We start from the raw sequence: 12,371 nt of genomic DNA, 5'->3' as shown, positions 1-12,371 counted from the left end.
AGCTGATCTGTCAATTAGGGAGGGAGATGACAGACAGGTCCTGTTTTAACAACAACCTCTTCGAGCTGATCTGTCAATTAGGGAGGGAGATGACAGACAGGTCCTGTTTTAACAACGGCCTCCTCTTCGAGCTAATCCGTCAATTAGGGAGGGAGATGACAGACAGGTCCTGTTTTAACAACGGCCTCCTCTTCGAGCTGATCTGTCAATTAGGGAGGGAGATGACAGACAGGTCCTGTTTTAACAACGGCCTCCTCTTCGAGCTAATCCGTCAATTAGGGAGGGAGATGACAGACAGGTCCTGTTTTAACAACAACCTCTTCGAGCTGATCTGTCAATTAGGGAGGGAGATGACAGACAGGTCCTGTTTTAACAACGGCCTCCTCTTCGAGCTAATCCGTCAATTAGGGAGGGAGATGACAGACAGGTCCTGTTTTAACAACGGCCACCTCTTCGAGCTGATCTGTCAATTACAGAGGGAGATGACAGGCAGGTCCTGTTTTAACAACGGCCTCCTCTTCGAGCTAATCCGTCAATTAGGGAGGGAGATGACAGACAGGTCCTGTTTTAACAACGGCCTCCTCTTCGAGCTGATCTGTCAATTAGGAAGGGAGATGACAGACAGGTCCTTTTTTAACAACGGCCTCCTCTTCGAGCTGATCTGTCAATTAGGGAGGGAGATGACAGACAGATCCTGTTTTAACAACGGCCTCCTCTTTCAGCCTCTTATTTACACTGCATGTTAATAACTTAATATCACAATTTTATCTGGAGAAATATTCACACGTGTGCGCGTGTGTTTTAAAAGTGATTGCTGCGTTATAGGCCTACGACAAGCTCGGACATCAGCAAAGCGGTCTTTGACGTTGTAGAACTCCAAAGAAATATGAGGAAGCATTCAGTAGCTCCAACATTTCAGTCTTTAGAGAGTTTTAAAATATACTACTAGTTATTTAAAAATGTTTTTGTTTCTTTGAGCTGTATCTCAGCTAAAGGTGAAACGGGTAGGAAAAAGTGATCTTGACTGGCAAAAGTACTTTGATTTAACTGCTACCATGAAGGGAGAATCTTGTTTAAAGCTTGGTATGTTATTAATTAAGTAATGCCATGTCCAAGATCAACAGTAATAAATGGATGTTTTAAACCTGAAGCAGGCAACAATTTACCTACCTACTTAATCTTTTGAAGATTATGAAAGCTCAAACATATACCTGTTGAGGGCCTGCATACAATTCACATTTCAAATGCTAATTTACATGACCGGTGAAGGTTGCTGGCTGGATACTTGCCAACATGTGGCTGACTGTTCTATTCATAGGAATGCTCACTATCGAGGACATGTCTGGTGATGCTGATGAAGTCACCCTTGCTGGTATTCTCTATGCTGCGTGTTTGTCTGCAAACTGGACATCTCTCGAACAACTGCAGCAGGCAATCTTATGATGTGTTGTTGAATGGGAGGGCCTGTGACGGGGTGATATAATAGACAGTCAAGTGGTAAATTGTATTTTGTTCTAAAGAAAGGACAAAGCTTTTTGCTAATGCACTTCACAACCAAAATGAGCCCACTAGTTGTATCTGTTTGGCTGGGGAAGTTTCAAGTTTTTAATGTCACATGCACAAGTACAGTGAAATGCATTTCATGCAAACTCAAAATATGCCTGCTATTTTATCAAGACGGGTATTTTTTTAATGCAACTGTTCACATAACACACATTACCTGTCGATGTTGATGACATCGTCTGTGTCATCAGGGCAGTAACTCGGGTCACTGCAAGAGGCCTCATGATGGTGTGCCGTTTTCATAGGAGCTGAGGGAGACTGAGTTCTTGCCTGACAAGCTGTGAAAAAAGCAAGTGAACTGTGAATGAAATTATTTTTGGAGGTCACTGAACCATTGCAATCACATTGCTAGACATGTTATGATAGCCACCTTTGCTCCTTCTGGCAGGTGCTGCCATCCGTTCATGACCAGGGGATCAGTCTGGGACCCAACTGTGCACTTTGTCATCATCCCTCAATTATAAACATAGCTCGACAAAATAACGCTAATCTCATATGGAAGCTAATTCTATGATTTACAGATGTAGACTGGCTCCAGATTGGATTAGATTCAGGATGGTGACGCCGTTACACTATGCAACCAATTGTGACAAGTTTTGCTATGAGTTTTGTTGTTGCTAGTTATTACACTGTTATTGTCAGACAGGAGTTAGCTTGTACCACCATAGTTGCATCCAATATTTATTTGTGCCATAGACATGGGTTGCACCTCAGAGGCTAGTGTGGCATGTATATACGATGACATTGCTAAAGTAGGCAAATAATTAGTAGGAAACAACGTTGCCATATTATGATGTTTTCAATTTAACTTTAGAGAGATGGCAATGTTGCCATTACTGTTACTTGCAAAGTTAATCAAAAATAGCTAGAAATGCTAACGTTAACTAGCTAAAATACGGTGGTCCCCTCAATCTTAGATAACGTAAACTCACTCACTTTTGTACATCTCCTTGGTCATTATTTTTGCGCCCAAAAAACGTAATACTTCCAGATCAAATGTAATATCAATACCAATGTAAAGCACAATTTCTCCCCTTTCCAACGAAATTAATGACGAGACCTTCATGATGCCCATCTCTGCATAATTCAAGAAGGCAATGAGCTCCGTCGGGTCTTTTTAAAAATGGCGGGTGGGGAGCAAAGGCTACGAAGTGATCTTGAAAGGGGGAAATATGTTGTGTGAAGAAACAGGTTTTTTCATCCGATTTTTCCACCTAATCAACTTTAAAATGTAAATAAAACATAAAGAGTTTATGTAATGTCTCATCACATACCTGTTTGAAGGTTTGTGTCGAATTTGAAGAGGGGTTTAGGTCTGCGCTAACGATAGCCTCACAAGTGTACTGCAGCTGTTCCGGCTTTTGAGTGTCATGATGGCTCGCAGTAATGACGTGCAAAAAAATGCAATTGGCACCCTAGTCATGAAATATTATTTTAATATTAGTAATAATTATATTAATTTAGACAAAAATCATATGAATAATGAAGTTTTCTTACAAATGTATATGGTTAAGCATGATTTTAATCTCTGAGAGAAGGGCTACCCCTGGTGGAAAGAGGCTGTAGGGCACAAAATGAGTTGCAAATGCGCGCTGTACATTACGTAGTGACATGTCACGATGTAACGTACAGCGTCAGAGGGGTCAGTTTTTTCATCTTTTCCCCAATACTGTTAGTCCATTACCATGTCAATCAACGCTGAATAAAAAGTAACACAAGAAAATAACAATAATGAGGCTATATACCGGTACAGGTTAGTTTAGGTCATTTCTACATGTAGGTAGGGCTATGTGACTATGCATTGGAATTTGCAACAAATTATACGAATTGCAGGATTTATACTTTTTTTTAAATTGCGGGACGTAACATACAGTATGATACGAAATGGATGACGTTGTACACAACCGTGCCCAATTGTCGGGGACTACTTTGAAAACTACAGGCTGAAATTATACAAAACCGCCGAAGCATCACTTGAAGCAAGAACATTTAGTTTAATCTTACTTCCTGCTTTTTAATATATGAATTGATCATTAAAGTGAGCTTCCGTGCCAATGTGCATACATCACAATGCCATTTGTCTGTCATACGCTACTATGAATCCAATAGATTGGATGATCTTCTTATGGAATTTACATTCTCTGAAATGGAGCATAATAGATTTAAATCCATGGTTTTACAACGTTGGACGACTGATTGATACACATGCTAGCGGTATGTGGGCTGCGAGTTAGGCCCACCTACGGCCTGACATCCAGTTCCCTGACAGAGTGCGCCCACATCCGTGACCGGGGAGTGGCCGCTAGGCGCTGTGCCGGATTCAGGGGATCAGTGTAAAGTGGGGCCCCGCGTTGGCCGACACTCACAGTGGGCTCCGTGGGTGCGTAACATTTCCCCCACATCCGGCGGGGGACTTTACTGATTTACTCTACTGTACCTTTTATACCCTAAATAGCTAACCTACTAAAAAAGGGCTTCTTCTTGTTACTGCTAAATGTCTTACAGTACGTCAACATGAGCATACTAAAGACATGCCAACATTAGCGACAGTGGCAAACACATTCCCATAACAGTTGAAATCCTTTGAAAGAGACCCAGGAGTTATCATGTCATATTTCATTTTAAAAAAATATATATTTTACCTTTATTTAACTAGTCAAGTCAGTTAAGAACAAATTATTATCTATAATGACGACCTACCCCGGCCAAACCCTAACGCTGCTGGGGCAATTGTGTGCCGCCCTATGGGACTCCCAATCACGTCCGGTTGTGATACATCCTGGAAACAAACCAGGGTCTGTAGTGATGCCTCTAGCACTGGGATGCAGTTCCTTAGACCTCTGCGCCACTCGGGAGCCCCAAATATGTGATTTCAACTGTGCTGTCCTGTCACGCCCTGATCTTAGAGAACCTTTTTAAGTCTCTATTTTGGTTTGGTCAGGGCATGAGTTGGGGTGGGCATTCTATGTTCACCTTTCTAGGTTTTGTATTTCTTTGTTTCGGCCGGGTATGGCTCTCAATCAGGGACAGCTGTCTATCGTTGTCTCTGATTGGGAGCCATACTTAGGCAGCCTGTTTTCCTTTCGGTTTTTGTGGGTAGTTGTTTCTGTTGTGTGGTTTGCACCTGACAGAACTGTTGGCTTTCGTTTGTTTCTGTTGGGCCTAGTGGGCAGTATTTTCACGGCCGGATGAAAAACGTACCCAATTTAAACAGGTTACTACTCTGGCCCAGAAAATAGAATATGCATATTATTAGTAGAGTTGGATAGAAAACACCCTGAAGTTTCTAAAACTGTTTAAATGGTGTCTGTGAGTATAACAGAACTCATATGGCAGGCACAAAACCTGAGAAAAATTGAATCAGGACGTGGGAGAAATTAGAAATGTAGTTTTTCTTTTGAATCCCTTGAAAAACTACAGTGACATAGGATTTACGTTGCACCTCCTAAGTCTTCCATTGGCTGTCAACAATCTTTAGGAACTGGTTTTATCAATCACCTGTTACCGGGCAGAAAATTCTGGCTCAGTCAATCACTGGCCAGTCTGAGGACAGGTGTCTTATGACGCACATGCACGCGACTTCGTTGTTTTTTTTTTTTCTTCTGGGATGAATACCTATTGCCCGGTTGTAAAATTATCGCAATTTTACGTTAAAAAATACCCTAAAGGATTGATTGTAAACATCGTTTGACGTGTTTCTACAAACGGTAATAGAACTTTGAACATTTCGTCTATGGATTTGCGTCCACGCCACATGGCATTGTAAAGTGTTCTGGATGGGTCAACAAAACGGACGTATTTGGACATAAATGATCGACTTTGCAGAACAAATGAACATTTCTTGTGGAAGTGGGTGCCCATCCGAGTGCATTCCACCGAAGATCAGCAAAGGTAAGTAAATATTTCGAACATATTTTTGGAGATTTGTCGACGTCGTGGTTGTAGGCTAACTGTATAGCTTAGCATTGAAGGCTAAGTTCTGTACTCAGAATATTGAACAACGTGCTTTTTCCATAAAGTTATTTTGAAATGTGACAAAGTGGTTGCATAAAGGAGTAGATTATCTCTAATTCTTTAAATAATTGTTGTAAAATTTTGTCAACGTTTATGAGTTCTTCTGTATTTTAAATGTGCCTATTCACCGGTGGTTATGGGGAGAAAACATTTTCTGAACGTCACACGCCAATGTAAAAATTGGGTTTTTGTATATAAATATAAACTTGATCGAACAAAAATGCATGTATTGTCTAACATGATGTCCTAGGAGTGTCATCTGATGAAGATTGTCAAAGGTTAGTGCTTAACCTCTCTAGGGTAGGTGAAATCGTCCCACCTACGCAACAGCCAGTGTAATCCCGTGGCGCGATATTCAAATACCTTAGAAATGCTATTACTTCAATTTCTCAAACATAAGACTATTTTACACCATTTTAAAGACAAGACTCTCGTTAATCTAACCACACTGTCCGATTTCAAAAAGGCTTTACAACGAAAGCAAAACATTAGATTATGTCAGCAGAGTACTCAGCCAGAAATAATCAGACACACATTTTTCAAGCTAGCATATAATGTCACATAAACCCAAACCACAGCTAAATGCAGCACTAACCTTTGATGATCTTCATCAGATGACAATCCTAGGACATTATGTTATACAATACATACATGTTTTGTTCAATGTAGTTCATATTTATATCAAAAACCAGCTTTTTACATTAGCATGTGACGTTCAGAACTAGCATACCCCCTGCAAACTTCCGGTGAATTTACAAAATTACTCACGATAAACGTACACAAAAAACATAACAATTATTTTAAGAATTATAGATACAGAACTCCTTTATGCACTCGCCATGTCCGATTTTAAAATAGCTTTTCGGCGAAAGCACATTTTGCAATATTCTGAGTAGATAGCCCGGCATCACAGGGCTAGCTATTTAGACACCCACCAAGTTTAGACCTCACCAAAGTCAGATTTACTATAAGAAAAATGTTATTACCTTTGCTGTTCTTCGTCAGAATGCACTCCCAGGACTTCTACTTCAATAACAAATGTTGGTTTGGTTCAAAATAATCCATAGTTATGTTCAAATATCCTCTGTTTTGTTCGTGCGTTCAAGACACTATCCGAAAGGGTAAAGAAGGGTGACGCGCCCGACGCGTTTCGTGACAAAAAAATTCTAAATATTCCATTACCGTACTTCGAAGCATGTCAACCGCTGTTTAAAATCAATTTTTATGCAATTTTTCTCGTAAAAAAGCGATAATATTCCGACCGGGAAACCATTCAAAGAGAGAGAAAGAGAGAGAGAAAATAAAAACATGGGGTCGCCTCGTGCACGCGCCTCAGTCTCATTGTCCTCTGATAGACCACTTACCAAAGGCGCTAATGTTTTTCAGCCAGGGGCTGCCTCGACATCATTCAGCTTTTTCCCGGGTTCTGAGAGTCTATGGGAGCCGTAGGAAGTGTCACGTTACAGCAAAGATCCTAAATTTTCAATGAAGAGAGTCAAGAAGCCCAAGGAATGGTCAGAGAGGGCACTTCCTGTACAGAATCTTCTCAGGTTTTTGCCTGCCATATGAGTTCTGTTATACTCACAGACACCATTCAAACAGTTTTAGAAACTTTAGGGTGTTTTCTATCCAAAGCCAATAATTATATGCATATTCTAGTTTCTGGGCAGTAGTAATAACCAGATTAAATCGGGTACGTTTTTTATCCGGCCGTGTAAATACTGCCCCCTAGCCCTAACAGATTAATTTTAGCTGTATATCTGGTTTTGTGATGGCTAGCCGTGCTTGGAAAATGGCTTTTTTTTTGCTAAGGTCCTATGCTAAAATAATCTAAAGCCTTTTTGAAATCGGACAATGTGATTGGATTAACGAGTAGAGTATCTTTAAAATGCCGTTTTGTTTTGAATTTCGCGCCGTGCTATCTCACTAGTTGTTGTCCAACCAATCCCTTTAGTGGGGTTGTATCCTCTAGAGGTTAAGTCCTAGTGTTTGAAGTATATTGTCACAGAACGTTTAGTCTATAGTTTTGCATGATCCGTGGTTAGGCTATTAGCTGGCCAAGAATATGCTACATGAAAAGTGCAATACTGTTAATACAACTGTGTGGGCTTTCAGTGAATTTATGTAAATCACAAAGCTCATCTGCATTTCCTGAGGTGCAAGAAAATTCTCAGCAACAAAAGAGTGACCAAATTAAGATCCTACATCTGTACAGAGAGATAGCAAGATGGAGAGAGAGAATGGAAAAAGAGAGCGATAGACCACGAGAGATAGGGGGAGAAAGAAAGAGAGAGAGAGAGAGAGAGAGAGAGAGAGAGAGAGAGAGAGAGATGAGGAGAAAAAGCTATGGTGACTGGCAAGAGAGAAACGAGCAGAAAAAAATAACAAAGCTTATCAGACTGTGTAGTTGGGGCTCCACCTCTCTCTCCCCCAGGCTCCTCCTTCTGTATAGTTGGGGATCCACCTCTCTCTACCCCAGACCCCTCCCTCTCTTCAAAGGCCCATGGTGCTCTAAAAATACCTCCGCAGTGGTGGGGAGTGCCAGGTGGTTGGCCCCTTCCGCAATGCCCCTTCGCCTGGCATTGGGAAGGGGCCCGAGTGGAGGGATAGATGGACACATCTGAACACTTTGATCAATGGGGTCCTTCTGAAATCAGCCTGGTTGGAACACTGGAGCTGCTGATCCGCTGGCTGCACTAGACTAGAGGGATGAGGGATGGAGCAGTCAGTACAAATGGGATGGGATGGGATTACAAGGTTGAGAGAATGGATTGGGATGGCTTCCGAGAGCTGGGTGGTACACTGGTGATTAACAAGCTTCATCTGGACGTGGAATAATGGATATGATGTACAGTCGGTACTAGCTGTACAGTCGGAACTAGCCGTACAGTCGGAGTTAACTGTACAGTTGGAACTAGCTGTACAGTTGGAGCTAGATGTACAGTCGGAGTTAACTGTACAGTTTGAACTAACTGTACAGTCGGAACTATCTGTACAGTCGGAACTAGCCGTACAGTCGGAGTTAACTGTACAGTCGGAACTAGCTGTACAGTCAGAACTAACTGTACTGTCGGAACTAGCTGTACAGTAGGAGCTAGATGTACAGTTGGAGCTAGATGTACAGTCGGAGTTAACTGTACAGTTGGAACTAACTGTACAGTCGGAACTAACTGTACAGTTGGAGCTAGATGTACAGTCAGAGTTAACTGTACAGTTGGAACTAACTGTACAGTCGGAACTAACTGTACAGTCAGAACTATCTGTACAGTCGGAACTATCTGTACAGTCGGAACTAGCTGTACAGTCGGAACTAGCTGTACAGTCGGAGCTAGATGTACAGTCGGAACTAGCTGTACAGTCGGAACTAGCTGTACAGTCGGAGCTAGATGTACAGTCGGAGCTTGATGTACAGTCGGAACTAGCTGTACAGTCGGACCTATCTGTATAGTCGGAACTAGCTGTACAGTCGGAACTAGCTGTACAGTCAGAACTAGCTGTACAGTCAGTGCTGGATGTACAGTCAGAACTAGCTGTACAGTCGGAGCTAGATATACAGTCAGAACTAACTGTACAGTTGGAGCTAGCTGTACAGTCAGAACTAACTGTACAGTTGGAGCTAGATATACAGTCAGAACTAACTGTACAGTTGGAGCTAGCTGTACAGTCAGAACTAACTGTACAGTTGGAGCTAGCTGTACAGTCAGAACTAACTGTTCAGTTGGAGCTAGGTGTACAGTCAGAACTAACTGTACAGTTGGAGCTAGCTGTACAGTCTGAGCTAGCTGTGAATGTTTGCCATCAGAATGCTACTGTATAGTGGTTAGAGAAGATTGAGTGTATCATTTTTATTTATTTATTAACACACTGGAACAGTTGTATCATGTCTGCAGATGTAAAATGTTCCAATCCAACACTCTTGCCAAACTGTCATGGTTCTGATGGACAATACTGTAAGATACATCAAGGAAATGGTTGAGAAATGTCAGCTCTTCCTGTAGAGGTACTGTATATGTCCATCCCAGCCATTAGTTTTACTTTCTGTTCTTTGACCATCCTCATCCCTTCTTTCAGGTTCAATGGAAGGCCTTGCATGATACACTGTAAAAGCCCCCACAAAGGGAGAGGCAATAAAAGCACTTTGAAACCACTACCTACTTCCCCAAATGGTCCTGCCTAATTCCATTAGGGTGCTAGCTGAGGACCTGAGGGATCCTGAAGATACCAACTAGGTAACTACTGTACTGCCTGTACCCTAAGGTTGTATGAGGCTGAAGCACATGGAGCAGTGGGTAGGAAGATAAAAACAAGACCAGGAAACACAACTCAGGCGTAGTGAACCTTCGGGTGACTTCTCCAGCAACTGTAGTGTGGGCAATGAGAAAGCACCACAGGGTGATAGCGCTCAACCAGAAGTCAGAGTAATGTTGTCTCTTAGGACTGGCATACCAGTCTGTGTTTTTCATGGGCATCAGTTAGTGTGTGTATTTCAAAGAGATTCCACTATCTCTATGGTGTATAATATGTTGTTACAACATGTATTATTCAATATAGTATTAGACGTGGGATAAAGGAAAGATGGATTTGAGGTGAATCACAGTTTAAAATGGGCGTAGTTGCTATGATATGGAAGACAAAGACAATGTCTGAACCCAGTGTTTGCAGAACACAGTACCTTGGGTAGACATTATGTGTGTAGTGGGTGTCTGTCACTTTTGACCGGCAAAAACCTGGATTGGGTCAAATATACAAGCCTTTAAATTGCTGCCTATATGAACCAATTTGAAAAGCTACTCCATATGATCCACTCAACAGGTAATCAGATGCAGTGGTTAAGGGACATAAGAGGGAGATGCAGATGCAGTGATCAGATGCAGTAATCAGATGCAGTGGGGGAGATAAGAGGGAGATGCAGATGCAGTGATCAGATGCAGTAATCAGATGCAGTGGTTAAGAGAGATAAGAGGGAGATGCAGATGCTGTGATCAGATGCAGTAATCAGATGCAGTGGTTAAGGGAGTTAAGAGGGAGATGCAGATGCAGTGATCAGATGCAGTAATCAGATGCAGTGGTTAAGGGAGATAAGAGGGAGATGCAGATGCAGTGATCAGATGCAGTAATCAGATGCAGTGGTTAAGGGAGATAAGAGGGAGATGCAGATGCAGTGATCAGATGCAGTGGTTAAGGGAGATAAGAGGGAGATGCAGATGCAGTGATCAGATGCAGTAATCAGATGCAGTGGTTAAGGGAGATACATTTACATTTATTTACATTTAAGTCATTTAGCAGACGCTCTTATCCAGAGCGACTTACAAATTGGTGCATTCACCTTATAATATCCAGTGGAACAACCACTTTACAATAGTGCATCTAAATCTTTTAAGGGGGGGGTTAGAAGGATTACTTTATCCTATCCCAGGTATTCCTTGAAGAGGTGGGGTTTCAGGTGTCTCCGGAAGGTGGTGATTGACTCCGCTGTCCTGGCGTCGTGAGGGAGCTTGTTCCACCATTGGGGTGCCAGAGCAGCGAACAGTTTTGACTGGGCTGAGCGGGAACTGTGCTTCCTCAGAGGTAGGGAGGCGAGCAGGCCAGAGGTGGATGAACGGAGTGCCCTTGTTTGGGTGTAGGGCCTGATCAGAGCCTGAAGGTACGGAGGTGCCGTTCCCCTCACAGCTCCGTAGGCAAGCACCATGGTCTTGTAGCGGATGCGAGCTTCGACTGGAAGCCAGTGGAGAGAGCGGAGGAGCGGGGTGACGTGAGAGAACTTGGGAAGGTTGAACACCAGACGGGCTGCGGCGTTCTGGATGAGTTGTAGGGGTTTAATGGCACAGGCAGGGAGCCCAGCCAACAGCGAGTTGCAATAATCCAGACGGGAGATGACAAGTGCCTGGATTAGGACCTGCGCCGCTTCCTGTGTGAGGCAGGGTCGTACTCTGCGAATGTTGTAGAGCATGAACCTACAGGATCGGGTCACCGCCTTGATGTTGGTGGAGAACGACAGGGTGTTGTCCAGGGTCACGCCAAGGCTCTTGGCACTCTGGGAGGAGGACACAAGGGAGTTGTCAACCATGATGGCGAGATCATGGAACGGGCAGTCCTTCCCCGGGAGGAAGAGCAGCTCCGTCTTGCCGAGGTTCAGCTTGAGGTGGTGATCCGTCATCCACACTGATATGTCTGCCAGACATGCAGAGATGCGATTCGCCACCTGGTTGTCAGAAGGGGGAAAGGAGAAGATTAATTGTGTGTCATCTGCATAGCAATGATATGAGAGACCATGTGAGGATATGACAGAGCCAAGTGACTTGGTGTATAGCGAGAATAGGAGTGGGCCAAGAACAGAGCCCTGGGGGACACCAGTGGTGAGAGCACGTGGTGCGGAGACAGATTCTCGCCACGCCACCTGGTAGGAGCGACCTGTCAGGTAGGACGCAATCCAAGCGTGGGCGGCGCCGGAGATGCCCAGCTCGGAGAGGGTGGAGAGGAGGATCTGATGGTTCACGGTATCAAAGGCAGCAGATAGGTCTAGAAGGATGAGAGCAGAGGAGAGAGAGTTAGCTTTAGCAGTGCGGAGAGCCTCCGTGACACAGAGAAGAGCAGTCTCAGTTGAATGCCCAGTCTTGAAACCTGACTGATTAGGATCAAGAAGGTAATTCTGAGAGAGATAGCAAGAGAGCTGGCCAAGGACGGCGCGTTCAAGAGTTTTGGAGAGAAAGGAAAGAAGGGATACTGGTCTGTAGTTGTTGACATCGGAGGGATCGAGTGTAGGTTTTTTCAGAAGGGGTGCAACTCTCTCTCTC

Source organism: Salmo salar, chromosome 16, assembly GCF_965601325.2.
Source record: "Salmo salar chromosome 16, fSalSal1, whole genome shotgun sequence".
NCBI classification, from domain to species: Eukaryota; Metazoa; Chordata; class Actinopteri; order Salmoniformes; family Salmonidae; genus Salmo; species Salmo salar.
This window is presented reverse-complemented; position numbering follows the sequence as displayed.